This window comes from Natrix helvetica (genome assembly GCF_964273705.1).
Source record: "Natrix helvetica genome assembly, chromosome: 1".
Lineage (NCBI taxonomy): Eukaryota > Metazoa > Chordata > Lepidosauria > Squamata > Natricidae > Natrix > Natrix helvetica.
The window spans coordinates 302,690,344-302,706,138 of record NC_138548.1 but is presented as its reverse complement, the minus strand read 5'-3'; the positions used below and the strand labels follow the sequence as shown (position 1 = coordinate 302,706,138).

Genomic DNA, 15,795 nt, shown 5'->3' with positions numbered 1-15,795 from the left:
GACAGTGAACACAACATTGGTTGGGGGCGAGGCAAACCAATATTTGTGACCTCATTTTTAATGCTGAACATTTGCAATACTAAATCAGAAGCTCTATACGTGCTATTGAAGTGTTCTAAAACTTGCATTCTGTGTTAATGTGTCAAATAAGGTCTAGGGAATAGTAGCTTGTTTTTTGATGGCTCCTAGCAATTTTATAGTTAATAACTCTTAACTTACATCTGTACTAAAATATTCTCATTTTATAAACAAGCTACAGCAAGTTTCTTTCCTGGCAGCATATGCTGTTGAGGTAGTGTTATGAAATAATTAGCCACTTAGTTAATTTAATATCTGAACAAACTCATTATCTATGTTGGTTAACAAACTGTTTATTTCCCCCCTTTGTTTAAAAGTCTATTAATTTTTTAAACTTCATCTAGCAACTTATTGAATTTACAAAGTAAGTGCTACAAGCTTTTTCCTAGATTGGTTGAGACACTGGAATGTGATACGTGGCATTTGGACTTGAAGTCAGTTGTTCAGTTATTGTAGAACTTTTCCATATGTTTCCTGTTAGTAGCTTTGTTCTCAGACCTCAAGTCTCTCCAGAAACAAATAAAAAACAGATTCAAACTTTACTGAATAGGAGTGAGTGCAAAAAGAGTTCCCTGTCTATTCATTTTAATGTTTTACAATATGAATGTATTATACTATAGATAGAAATACTGTATGAAAATGCATTCAGTAATTGTTTCTGAATTTGGCAGTAAGCACCTATTCTCTTGATTTTCTATAAAATATTACTCAGACTTCAATTTAAATTTTGAATGAGAGTTATTTAATATTTGCATAAATTACAAAAGCATGAACAAATAATAAAATAACAAGTTTCACATGCAGTCAAACACTCAAATATGAACATCACTGAGATCAGTGAAACTTATTTTCTGCTGAGGGAGTACTGGATTACAACTCTAGGCAGGCTAAACTGGCTTGCAGTTCTGACTTTGCAGCATCCTGTGGTTAGAAGATCACCATTTGCAATCTTCACTGCCAGCTTCCAACAAGCAGAGTCAATCCTAGGGAATCACCTAATAACAGCCACTGGAACTGCTAGAGCTGCTGTTGCAAGTTGGTACTGTCAAGTGATATTGTGCTTTACAACAGCATTGCTTAGCAACTGAGTTGCCAGTCCCAATAACCATTGTTAAATGAGGACTACCTGCACTGGTAGCAGATGATTTGGTATCACTGTATTTACGTGTGACCATCTGAGAGCCATACTTCCTTACACAACTGAATTTTTGCTTCTTTAAAGAATAGAAATTGCTGTATTAAACTGTATAAACCCATAATAATTTCCTTGATCGGGAGGCCTTGCTCATGGTCACTCATGCCTTGGTCACTTCCCATTTGGATTATTGCAACACATTCTACATTGGGCTGCCCTTGAAACCCATCCAGAAACTTCAACTGGTCCAGAACACACAGTAAGGGAGGCCCTAGGTTTTCCCATGTAATACCTTTGTCGAGCAAGCTGCACTGATTTTCAGTTTCTTTCTGAGTGCAATTCAAGGTGATGGTCATTACCTTTAAAGCATAAATGGCACAGGACCAGGTTATCTGCTGAGCTGCCTTTCAGTAAGGACATCTACCAACCTGACCAAATCATGTTCCTAGACTATTCCCTTAAATAATTGCCATCTGACGAGAGTTAGGAAGTGTTATTTATGTGTGGCAGCCCTGCCCTATCCAATACTCTTTCCCCTGGAAAGCAAATAATAAAGATCTAAGAAATGGAATCAAAATTCAGGAGAATCTTGGCCAGTTGGATCAAGGGGCAGAATATTTATCTATATTTATATAAATAAACTTATATTTTATTGTTTATGTTAACATATATTGCTAGTCCATGTATGATATGCCATATATTCAATCAATCAATCAAATAAATAAATACGTGTAAAAAAACAGCAGCACAGATTTCAGCAGGGCAAATGCAACATCCTATACAGGATAGGAAAATCAGTGGGGAGAGAATCATACTTGGCAGCTGTATATGCCAAAAGGATCTCTGGGTCTTGGTGGATTACAAGGTGAACACAAGCCAACAATGTGATGCTGCTGTAAAAAATGTACAGACCTATGTTACATCAAAAAGTATAGTACAAGGATGAACAGAAATTATTACTATTCTGCTTTGGATAGATCATACCTAGAATATTGTATCCAACTCTGAGCAATACATTGTAAGAATAACGTTGATAAATCAGGGTGGTTGTTGTTCTTGTTATTATTATTAAATTATTAAATAGAGGTATTGCATATGTATGTATGTATGTATGTATGTATGTATGTATGTATGTATGTATGTATGTATGTATGTATGTATTTGTGTTACAACCCCTGGTATGCCCAAATATGGGAGGAAGCTCACTACTCCCTCTTTCTGTCCTTCGGCTCATCACAGAAAACCATCCAACATTTTAATGTTGCCTTTTTATATTTGTGTTGTATTTGTGCTGATAAATAAATAAAGGGAGACTAGTATAGATAAATGAAATATTTATCTATACTAGTCTCCCTTTATTTATTTATCAGCACAAATACAACACACACACACACACACACACACACACACACACACACACACACACACACACACACACACACACACACACACACACACATATATATATATATATATATATATATATATATATATATATATATATATATATATATTTCCTTGTAGATTTTCATGGATGTAAGTATGCTGGTCTTGTTGTATTCAGGTCTTTTCCCGTGTAAGATTGAGATTGGCTTGGCAACGTTTCAGCAAGGTCTCACTCGCCATCCTCAGGCTGGTGTTTTGGCCTTAAAGCGTGCTCGGAGCTGCCGTCCCTCTACAAACCTTGGTTGGGGGGGGTGGAGTGCTGGCCGCATTTCAGCAAGCGGATTAATTGGATGTGTGGCTATATCATGATTGGTGCTGGCTGTGGGTCCGTTGTTTTGTGTTATAACGGCCTGGGTAGTGGGTGGGGCTCATTTGTTTACCAGGGCTGGTTTCCAGATGTCTGGTAGGCGGGAGGTATTGTCACATTTATGTGGAGGTGTGTCTCTCTTTCGATAGCTTTCATAATTATTCTCTTGTTGAAGTGTTCAGTTTTTGAGATTAGCCTGGTTCTTTCAAAATTAATTTCATGTCCTGTAGCTTTAAGGTGCTGGAAAAGGGAGGAAGTTTTTTCTTTTTTTCTTACTGCGTTCTTGTGTTCTGCGATGCGCATGTCAATGCTTAAAGGGTAAAAAAGAAAAGCGAAGTTTCTCAGTTTCTATTTTGAAAACAGTATGTTTGACATGGGAAATCTGTTTAGCAGCATCACTGAAATTGATAGAAAATACTCAATTATTTAAAATGGTTAATTTTTAAGCACCTTGAAAAGGATGCAATAGTTACAAGAAGTTAGAATGGATTTATCAAGTACAAATCTTTCCAGAGTAACTATGTTTTGATACTTAACTTCCTTAACGGTAAGATCAGTTCTACAATGGAACCAATTATTCAAAGATATGGTGAACTTTCTTTCAGTGCATTCAACTACAGTAGAGGCTAGATAGTCCTCTGTGGGAATGCTTTAATTTGAATTTCAGCAAATAATTGGATTCAATAACTTATGTGGATATGTCCATTTAAATCATTTGAGTTATGATAGAGCTAACTCCCAATGTGGAATTTAAGATGTATTTATTATCTTTGAAAGACTTAAACAGCCGCTGTGGAATGCCTACAAGTTTAATTCCTTAGAACAACTGCACAGGTCAAATATTTCAGGTATTTAGGTAGCCACCGCTGGAACAACTGAGTGAGCTTGCTGTTAGAGCTCAATATTTTTTTAAAAGAATAATTTGATTAAAGATTATGTTATACAAATAAAACTGATATATTCTACTGTGTGTGTGTGTGTGTAAAAAGGAAAAAAAAGAACAAAATTTCCCCTTTCCTCCCTAGAAAGTATAATCTCTTATCACTAAAGCTCTTCATCCCATTCTTTACAATCAAATCTTTAAGGTTTCATCATTCCATCTTAATTGGCAAAATTTCATTCAGTGCTATTAGAAATAACATACTATGCAAATTCCAATAATAAACTCTTTGAATTCTTACTTTATATCTCTATGTCTCTTTTTCTATTTAAACAATTCCTCGTATCATTTTCAAATAAAGTTTGGCATCGTCAGCCAGTCCTGGTTTAAAAAACCCATTAAATCTCAGATATAGCAAAATCTTGAAAACATTATCTTAAAGTCCTAACCAGCATAAATCCATCAAACATTATCAAAAACAGCAATCCCATTGTATTAACCTTAATCAAATAAACCAAATTCTTATTCCCCCCCCCCCCCAATGTTTAGTTTCTCCAAATGAAATCCAAACATCTGCTTTCTTAGACTTAATTTATCTCTTTGCTCAGAATCATTGGCATTTTTATCCAGTCTCTTTTATAATTCCAGTATAGAAAAGTTATTCACACTGCTGTTCATATTCTCACTGTCATATCTCTCACGTTTTGATAATTCCAAGAAGTCCTTTTTGTAACTCCATTGTAGAAAAGATACCCATATCTCTTCTGATTTATTATTTGGAACACATTTGTAATTATTAAAACATCCAGTTTCATTTGTAAATCCATGATTTCCATCTCTTTATAAGCTTTTGTTTTTAAAATCCACATTCAAATCAGATTCAGTTTTATTCAAAGGAACTTGCTTCTCCTTAGTATCATCTTCCAATTCTATAATATCAGATAGCTTTATGCTTACATTTTTAGCCCAAAATTTTCATTTAAAGTAACCATCTTTTAGTTTCTTCTAGTGCCATCTAATGTCCAGACTTCAAAGTTATTTCATTATTGTATACTGTGGTACCTCCATACTTACCATTAATTGATTTGGGGAGGTGTAATGAGTACCAAAAACAATGCGTACCAAACAATTTTTCCCTTAAGGAAAATTATAGTGATTCACAAGGCAGCCAACAGCAACAAGCTCTAGGTTGTGCATTGCATACCAACCTGACTAGGAGTACCGGGACAAAATTTTCAAGTCAAAATGCAATTTTCAAGTCAAAATGCAATGGGTTTCAAAGCAGTTGAGTACCAGGATATCACTGTATATATAGACATTTCCCACAAGAAAGGAATCTTTTAATTAACTTAAAAGCCTTTATTTAATTGAACTCTATCTGAGCCCTTAATTCATTAATTTTTTTCTAAAATCAACACTGTAACATCCCTTACTATATATCCCAGAGAATGTTCTTACAAACTTTTAAACACAATTTTGTTTCTAAATGGTTTGAAGGGAAACTCATCCAGCAAATACAATTAGTTTTGAGGTTCTGGAGGTTTTCAGTCTTTTAACAAGATAAAAGAACAAAAGAAAAAGGAACTCCAGAGTGATTAATCAAATCTTTATTAAGATTTGTTAAGACCAATCCAAAATTACTAAAAAGTTGAAGTTTGGTTGAACCCTAAGTCCATAAAAGGCTACATTAGTAGCTCTGAGCTTGATGGAATTCCATGACTCCCAGCTGTTTGTAAGAGACTCTGAAAAGTCAGTTTTTGTCATCCACTTACACCCAGAGAGAGACAGCTACCTGGAGTATGTATAGTGATCTCAATATCTTTTACATGTTCCAGGGAGAGTTTTTGGCAGTCTGGATCCAACATCTACCTGCCTTTCAGCCATAATGTCTCCCATTATCTGCAAGACATCAGTCAGCCCATTGCTCACTGGAAGCTTCTCTATAGAGTTCTTTACTTTACTTTACTTTAATTCATATTTCTAGACCGCCCCCTCTCCCAAAAGGGACTCGGGGCGGTGTACAGTCAATGGAATACATAAAAAGAATACATAAATACACAAATATTAAAATATTTAAATACTTAAATACTTAAATGGAGGAGGTTATAAAAACTGTACCTTCAAGTAAAGCATTTTAAAATACAGTGTTTAAAAACGACCCCTAAAAATACCCCAAATTTAAAAATAGTTACTCCAGAACTTCACAATTAAAAATATCTGCCAGGAGGTAAGATAAAGCTATGAGTGGGCCAAGCCGGCTAATCGAAACAGGTGAGTCTTTAGTTTTTGTCGGAAGGAGCGGAAGTCGGTGGTGGTTCTGATGTCGGGGGGGAGGTCATTCCAGAGGGTTGGGCCCATCACAGAGAAGGCTCTACTCCTAGGCACCGCCCGTTGGCATTGCTTGGTGGACGGCACCAGGAGGAGCCCCTCCCTGTGAGAGCGAATTGGTCACAGGGATGTATGAGGTAAGATGCGATCCCGCAGGTAGCTAGGTTCAAAAAGGTTTTTAATGAAATCTTAAAATATGGCAATAATTATATTCCTGCAGCCAAAAATAAATTTTAAAAAATATAATGCAAAGGCCCTGGACTTGTTATAAGGTGGACTATTCTATATTTATAAAAAAAATAGTGAGAGATGATGTCTATGGGAGCTGATCTGATGGATAACAGTGAAATGGCAATTTCCCAGGAAGGAGGCAATACATTCCAGAAAGAGTGGAGGGAGAAAGAGGCAGCATTGCCTGGAGTTGTATGGAAGAGGAAGAAAGTTAGAATAGCCATTCCCTAGAATATCTCAGGGTATATTTGTTAGAGTAATTAGGGTTTAGTCTGGCAAGATTCTGTCTATTGTATGTAAGCAAATAAAAAACAGAACACTGTTATATAGAATGTTCTATATCATTCTTGGCTGATACATGTCCCTTTTTTAGAAGCTGTGCAATTCAAGTTCCTGAAAATCACACTCCTTGTCCCATACTCAGCTTCAAATTTCCTTATTCAATAAATGTACTACTGTCCCATAAAACAATTGTATATATTTCTGTTCAGATACATGTTCAGTAATCCAAGTATTGCTATGCTACCTATTTTACCCCACATGGCTTCTAGCACTTATAAACGGATTATATGAATGTTTACGTCTCTTTCTGATTAAGAAATTATTATCTTCCTTTAATAACATCTAACATGGAGAAACACTGCAAAAGTTGTCAAGTTTCTTGCAGTAGCTATAGGTGATCCTCTTCTCATTATTCTTTCAAGGATGGTTTTCAGGGGTGGTATTTTAATTTTTATATTTGTCTTTTATTGGTATTTTTTTATTTTAAATTCTGTATTGGTTTTTTATTGGTCTGAGGCGATAAATAAATTCAATTCTAAAATATAATGAACAACCTTCCAATCGTTTTCTTGCATTTTTAAAGATGCATGGTTTTTAGCACAGTAGAATCTCCAATTGTCAAGGCAATGACAAAATGATTATCACTGGAGAATTATTGCATTACATAGTTGCTTTTGAAAGAAAACACCATTACAAAAATATTTTCATTGTTAAAAGAATTACAAATTCTGAAACTCTATTGAACATATTTTTCTGTCCTAAAAAAAGTGGTCTGAACGATTGAGGGCATGATCTTTTCTAAGATAATTCTAATACAATCATGCTCCTTTTTTGTGGTAAAACAAGAAAAACAACACTATATTCGGCAAGCCTTGTTCCATACGAAATATATTTAAAAGTAGAATAAATTGTTGGCATCTAATTACCAAACCCTTCAGCTACTGCCATATATAATCTAAGAGTATCAGAAGTATCTTGTATCTTTGCCAGAATCCACTTCAATACCTAGATGTATTCTAAATACATAAGATTATGTTTTGAAATAACCCAATCTATGTTTCTTTCTGTGTGTAGCTCCCATCTTACTGAAAGTTATCATCTACAGTCCAGTCCATTCCTTTCACTTTTTTAAAGGCTTTTGATGTAACAGATTTATACTGCCATCCTTTGGTACCGCTCAGTAACAAAAAGAAAAGAGAAAAATAGAGATGAAAATGGTTTAAAATTCAAGGAAGAAGAATAAATTGGATATCAGGATAAATTTCCTAATGATAAGAGCTGTTCAGCAATGAAACAGGTTATTGAAGGAGATGGTGGAAGTGTTTAACCAGAAGCTGGTTAAGCAGATTCCTTCATCCAGAAGCAGATTCCTTCAACCAGAAGAAGTGGAAGTGTTTAACCAGAAGCTGGTTAAGCAGATTCCTTCAACCAGAAGCAGATTCCTTCATCGGGCAGCAGATTGGCCTGTATGATTTCCAAGATTCCTTCCACTGCTAACATTTTATGTTTCTGTGTTGGAATGTTTGTTATTCTAGGACAGATTCTGATGTTACTGATAACTGTGATACTTTGTCCATCCTATGAGTTTACCCTGCCTTTGCTTTAACTTTAGAGAGATTATATATTGCATAAGAACAGTATAAAAAATGTCTTGACTTCCAAACTGTGCTTGATGTAAACAGACAAATTCTTTTCTATAGAAGAGGGATAGGAAACCAATAACTTTCTGCACTACATGTTGCTTGTTATCTCATAATCCTGCTTTGCTGATCTCACATAATATTTTTGCAAATGTAATAAAGCTTCTAGTTAATGTCTGTTCAACTGGAAATTGTGCAAATATAATGAATCCCAATTTCTAGTTAACCCTAACCCTATATAGCTTGGATTAATACCTAATCTCTGGGCCCTAATAGAACACTCTTCTCAAAGTGTTTTGACTTTTTTTTTCTGAACTTCCTTTGAATAATCAGTTTTCCATTTAAAAAAAACCCATCATGACAGCAGTAATAAATTTATTAAAATGAGCCCAGCCACTTTAAATCACTTTTGAGTACTAAAAGGTAATATTTCTGTTTATTATCAGTCAGTCCTGGAGCAATAATATATCATTTAGTTTGTGTGTGAGTGCATGTGCGCACGTGTGTGCGCATGTGTATGTGTGCATACGCATCCAATTGTATTGAGAAATTAGTTTAACATATATTTATTTCTTTTAAAACTGTTGCAATATAGCAAATATGTTCATATCACTATTCTTTGGCAGAAAGAGTATAATTTCCTTACAGGAAGGAATTCACAAGATATAGGGACAAAGAGTCCCTATATCAGAATAGTATATGGCGTTTACCTTCTCTTAATGTCACAGACAGAGGAGATACAGATGTTACATTATGCCTGTGCCTAATAAATGATTGTACATGCCTGTTTCCGTTGTTACACAGTACATATTCTTTAGGCGTTTGCACAACATTATTTACTATGAGGCAATACATGACGAGGTTACCTTTTTAGGAAACATTAGATGTACAAAGTCAGATCTTACTGGGAATTACATTTATGGACCATTGCAATTTAGATGACAATATAAAATGCATTAGCTTTTAGGAGCTAGCCAAGTATGGCTGTAAAATCTATTAGAATGGTACATAGACTCCACCTTTCCTTGAATCTAAGTACGATCTGGCTCTGTATATCACCAAATAAGGATGAAATCAGTCATGTAGTCCCTCCTGATGATTAATGTAATTGTGAATATAGAAGCATCTGATAATGAGAGATACATTTGATATGTGTCAAATAGGCCATGGTGTGTTGTAAGAAGGATGAAAAAAGGAAGTCTTCATTGCAATATATTCATTTTAAAATTAATACACAGTTGTGTGTTAATAGTTCTCTTGTGTATGTGTTGGACATGCTAACTCGAAAGATGCCAAAACGCAGAAAAATTATTAACATTTGATTCCAAATCTCTGATAGCTAGTGATTTTTTTAAATTCATATTTAAAAATACAATAAGCTAGAATCGGAAAACAATGAAAGACACAATACTGACAATAATTGGGAAGATCAAATGAAAAAATTATGAGTTAATACCTTTTAAAAAAATAGAGAAAATGAAGGTCGGGATAGTTTTGGAGGAAATTCATTCCTGAGTTTGGGAACACAAAGAACAAAAACAGTCTGGTTCTCTTCACAGCCTAGGCTGTTTAACTAATTATGTCCTCAAGGGGGCCACATTGGCCTGATAACCTAATAACTATGCAGGGAAAAAACTTAATGAAATCTGCCTTCAGTTGCCCAGGAGCAATTGCAACCTGTGCAGCTGATATATTTTGCATCAATCATAAATCTTTGGATTTTTGTTTATCAAACAATAGCTTGGCATAAATAGGTAGATTTTCACGGGTGTAGGTATGCTGGTCTTGTTGTATTCGGGTCTTTTCCTGTGTAAGATTGAGATTATTTTGGCAACGTTTCGGCGAGGTCTCACTTGCCATCCTCAAGCTGATGTTTTCGGCTTAAAGTGTGGTCGGAGCTGCTGTCATTCTATAAATCTTGGTGGGGGTGTGTGGAGTGCTGGCTTTGTTTCAGCAAGTGGATTGATTGGCTGTGTGGCTGTATCATGATTGGTTGATTGATGCTGATTGGTGCTGGCTGTGTGTCCATTGTTGTTTTGTGTTGTAACGGCCTGGGTGGTGGGTGGGGCTCGTTTGTTTACCAGGGCTGGTTTCCAGATGTCTGGTAGACGGGAGGTATCGTCACGTTTATTTATGTTGGGGTGTTTCTCTATTTTGATAGCTTCCATAATTATTCTCTTGTTGAAGTGTTCAGTTTTGGAAATTAGTTTGGTTCCTTAAAAATCAATTTCATGTCCTGTAGCTTTAAGGTGTCTTGATATTGTGTTTGTGGAGAATTTTGCTGATTTTATCAGCAAAATTCTCCACAAACACAATATCAAGACAGCCTTCAACACTGACCCAAAAATAGCCAACATCTTAAGAAACCCCAAAGACAAAATCCAACTAGAAAACCAAGGAGTCTACAAAATACCATGCAAAATCTGCCCTGCAACATACATAGGACAAATGAACAGGAGAATAAATGCACGCATCGCAGAACACAAGAACGCAGTAAGAAAAAAAGAAAAAACTTCCTCCCTTTTCCAGCATCTTAAAGCTACAGCACATGAAATTAATTTTGAAGGAACCAGGTTAATCTCCAAAACTGAACACTTCAACAAGAGAATAATTATGGAAGCTATCGAAATAGAGAAACACTCCCACAACATGAATAAACGTGATGATACCTCCTGCCTACCAGATATCCGGAAACCAGCCCTAGTCAACAAACGAGCCCCACCCACCACCCAGGCCGTTACAACACGAAGCAACAACAGACACACAGCCAGCACCAATCTACCAATCATGATACAACCACACAACCAATCATTCCACTTATTGAAAGAAAGCCAGCACTCCACACACCCCCACCAAGATTTATAGAAAGACGGCAGCTCCAACTACGCTTTAAGCCCAAAACCCATCCTGAAGATGGGGAGTGAGACCTCACCGAAACGCTTCCAAGACAATCTCAATCTTACATGGGAAAAGACCAGCATACCTACACCCGTGAAAATCTATGAATATATATATATATATATATATATATATATATATATATATATATATATATGTATTTGTATTTGTACTGATAAATAAATAAAGGGAGACTAGTATTAGGGATAAATAAATAAAGGGAGACTAATACAACTAGGGTTGTAACACAAATACATACATACATACATACATACATACATACATACATACATATATATACAGTGTGTGTGTGTGTGTGTGTGTGTGTGTATGGATGGATAGATGTAGATGTACAATACAATACAATAGTAGAGTTGGAAGGGACCTTGGAGGTCTTCTAGTCCAACCCCCTGCCTAGGCAGGAAACCCTATACCATTTCAGACAAATAGCTATCCAACATCTTCTTAAAGACTTCCAGTGTTGGGGCATTCACAACTTCTGGAGGCAAGCTTTTCCACTGATTAATTGTTCTAACTGTCAGGAAATTTCTCCTCAGTTCTAAGTTGCTTCTCTCCTTGATTAGTTTCCACCCATTGGTTCTTGTTCTACCCTCAGGTGCCTTGTAGATGTATGTATATTTGTTTGTGTATGTATATAACTTAAATTCCATAAATGAGGAATACCACATCTGAAACATCAGGCTTCACTTAGCTCTCATAGCTATTACCTACAGCTGGGGTAACACATTTAATACATACAAAAATAAATTAGGAACATAAGCTTAAAGGGCTATAATGCAATAATAAAATAATAAATTGTATAACAAGAAAAACAGGTTTACAGTTTTATTAGAAACTGGAACAAATAAACAAATTAGTTTAAGAATTTAACGAGAATTATTGAACCATGGAACCAGTTACACAGGTGTTCGGCTCACTTTCATCTGATATGTTTACACAGAGTTAGCATTCTGTCTGGAATTCTTCAATTTGGATTCCTGCACTCAGCAGGAATTTAGACTCAATGTCCAAAAATGCCCCTTTCCAACTTAGATTAGATTAATTCAGAATAGAATAAGAAAATGTGAATAGTCTAGCTACAGTCTACGTAGGAAATGATTAGGATGTATTGTGCAATTATGCTCGCAGCCATACAGCAGAGAAGGGGGAGCGGTATGATTTGAATGCATGGGAGGTAATTGAGAAATTCATGTGTACCATTTGTGGCCTGGGAGGATCTCGACACCTCAAAGTTGAAAGAGCTTTGCGTGCCATCTGTGACTTGAGAGCCTTGTCATCCTTCTCATGTTGCTATATGGATCTATCAATAAAGTTATACTCTTGGTAAAATTATGTCCCAAGAGTTTCTTTTACTGCATATGGCAACAGGATGCGTGACATAAGCCAGTGATGACGATCCTTTTTTGGCTTGCATGCCAAAAGCGGGGAGAGCGTAGGGTGTGTGTGTGTGTGTGCTTGTGTGCAACACATGTACATATTTCCCCCCTCTGCGCGCATGTGGGCGCAACCAGCACTCTCCCCCTGCTTTTGGTGCACTTTTTCCACCCTCCCAAGGCTCCAGAGGCTTTCTAGGAGCCTGGGGAGGGCAAAAACAGCCCCCTACCCCCACTGGAAGTTCCCTGAAGCCTCTGGAGTTCAAAACCGGCCCTACAGGCAAACTGGAAGTTCAGGAATGGACTTCCGATTGGCTCATAGGACTGTTTTTTGCCTTCATGAGGCTTCTCCGATGGGTGAAATACGGCCTTACGGCCAAACTGGAAACCGCTTCCTGTTTGCTTGTAGGGCCGTTTTTTGCCTTCAGGAGACTTCCCTGGAGGCTCTGATGGGTGAATAACAGCATTATGGCCAAACTGGAAGTCGCTTCATGTTTGCTTGGAAGGCCGTTTTTTGCCCCCCAGAGCCTTCGGAGAAGCCTCCTGAAGCCTCCGGAGGTCAAAAAACGGACTTCCGAGCAAACCTGAAGCGAATTTCCAGTTTGCCCGTAGGGCCGGTTTTTAGCATCCAGAGGCTTCCCAGAAGGCTCCGGAAGGCAAAAAACAGCCGTCTGGCCAAACCGGAGTCACTTCAGGGAAACCTCCGGAGAGTAAAAAACGGCCTCAAAAGAAAGCCAAAGTCAGCTGGCTAGCATGCGCATGCACGCTGGAACTGACAGGGCAATGCCTTGCGTGCCCTAATAAATGGCTACGTGTGCCACTTGTGGCACGCATGCCATAGGTTTGCCATCACGGACATAGGGTAGGAATTCTGTATTTATACCAAAATGATGAATAGGCAAACACATAGAGCTAGAGATGTTTGTTGCATTCTGAAGAGTAATGTGACAGATGTTTTAATGACAAACAGAATGGCTGTTGTCAAAAGAATGGGAACTCTGAAACTGGAAGTAGGAGGAGTGGAAAAGATCAGGTCAATAGACAAAAGAAATTATATGACAAAACATTATTTCCTAACCATTATCCCCTAACGTTACATGTCCAAATTGTGTGAGCATCAAGAGTTTAGTCAAATTGTATGATACGGAATAAGCTGATTGGTATTTTTTACAGTTCATAAGTTTGGGCAAACTGCAGGTGACAGTGGAGGATGGAGGGGCTTGACATTCTATGGTCCATGGAGTCACTGAACAACAACAGCAGTCCATGGTAACCATATCTAAGTCTGTAGCTCCTACTTATCTACTTGCCTTTTTTCTACATATCAACAGATTTTTTTAAAAAAAATGTTTGATCTTTGTTTTCACTGAAATGTCCACATTCTTCGTGATTGAATGGAAGTTTATCATAGTCTTCCTCTCTCACATCTTTCTTCTTTGTTTTTCCAAACACTGCTCATATTTATTTATTATTATCCTCAAGAAAATAAAAGTATACATTACCATCACTTCTTTGGTATCAAGTGCAAACTCTTGAATTTTCTAGTCTTCTAGTCCAACCTCCTGCTTAGGCAGGAAACTCTATCCCATTTCAGACATATGGTTATCCAATCTTTTCTTTAAAATTTCCAGTCTTGGAGCACTCACAACTTCTGGAGGCAAGCTGTTCCACTGATTAATTGTTCTAACTGTCAAGAATTTTCTCCTTAGTTCTATGTTACTTCTCTCCTTGATTAGTTTCCACCCATTGCTTCTTGTCCTGCCCTCGGGTGCTTTGGAGAATAGCTTGTCTCCTCTTCTTTGTGAAGGCCCCTGAGATATTGGAACACTGCTATCATGCCTCCCTTGTCCTTCTTTTCATCAAACTAGACATACTCAATTCCATTAACCATTATTTATGTTTAAGCTCCAGTCCCCTAATCATCTTCGTTGCTCTTCTCTGCACTCTTTCTAGAGTCTTTTTTATATTGTGGCAACCAAAACTGAATGCAGTATTCTAAGTGTGGCCTTACCAAGGCGTTATAAAGTAGTATTAACACTTCATGTGATCTTGATTCTATCCCTCTGTTTATACAGCCTAGAACTGTATTGGCTTTCTTGGCAGCTGTAGCACACTGCTGGTTCATATGTAAATGGTTGTTCACTAGGACTCCAAGATCTTTCTCACAGTTACTACTATTGAGCAAGGTACCACCTGTCCTATACTGTACCTGTGCATTTTGTTTTTCTTGTCTAAATGTAGAAACTTACTCTTTTCACCATTGAATTTCATTTTATTAGATAGTGCCCAATGTTCACGTTTGTCAAAATCCTTCTGTATCTTAAGCCTATCTTCTGGAGTGTTGGCTATTCCTGCCAGCTTGGTGTCGCCTGCAAATTTGATGAAATCCCCCATCTATCCCCTCATCCAAATCATTGATGAAGATGTTTAAGAGTACTGGCCCTAAAACAGAGCTTTGAGGTACCCCGCTGCATACTTCCCTGCATGTAGATTGAGGACTACATGTTGAGTGCTGTTGGTCTGCTAGTTACGAATCCATTTGGTGGTGATACTGTCTAACCCACATTTTTCTGTCTTATCAGGTCGTAGGTTATGGTCTACTTTATCAAATGCCTTAATGAAGTCCAAGTAAATTATATCGACACATTCCTCTGGTCCACTAATTTTGTCACTATGTCAAAAATGCAATAGGATTTGTCTAACATGATCTGTTTTTGACAAACCCAGGTTGGCTTTGGTTATTACTTTGTTTGCTTTTATGTGTTCACTGATTCATTGCATATACATACATACATACATACATACATACATACATACATACATACATACAATAATACACATACACACACACATATTAGGAATGTAGATCTAGCCAACTTGTTTGAATTCAATAAAGATTATTTTAAAGAAACAGAAAGATAATAGTTTTCTTTAAAGAATGGAGGTCCACTTTTCACATTTTTTCTTTCTTCTGAAATTTCCAATATTATCTTCTTTTCTATGTTCATTGATCCCAGCCCTCCAGAACATAAGTTTTAATGTTACCAGAGTCACAAGTAAAATAGAAAATTCATTGAAAATAGGTTTCTGTTATCAAAGTACTAAAATTAAAGTTTTAAGTGTATATTTATACTGTGAATATTATCTAAAACAGAAGCAGTAGTATCACAATAGTA

The 15,795-nt window shown here is 36.7% G+C and overlaps 1 protein-coding gene across 3 annotated transcripts in view; it reads left to right on the top strand.

Moving 5' to 3' along the window:
- CENPP (centromere protein P) overlaps positions 1–15,795 on the top strand; it is a 167,612-nt gene that overhangs the window by 64,301 nt on the left and 87,516 nt on the right. The gene's annotated exons all lie outside the window — the stretch shown is intronic.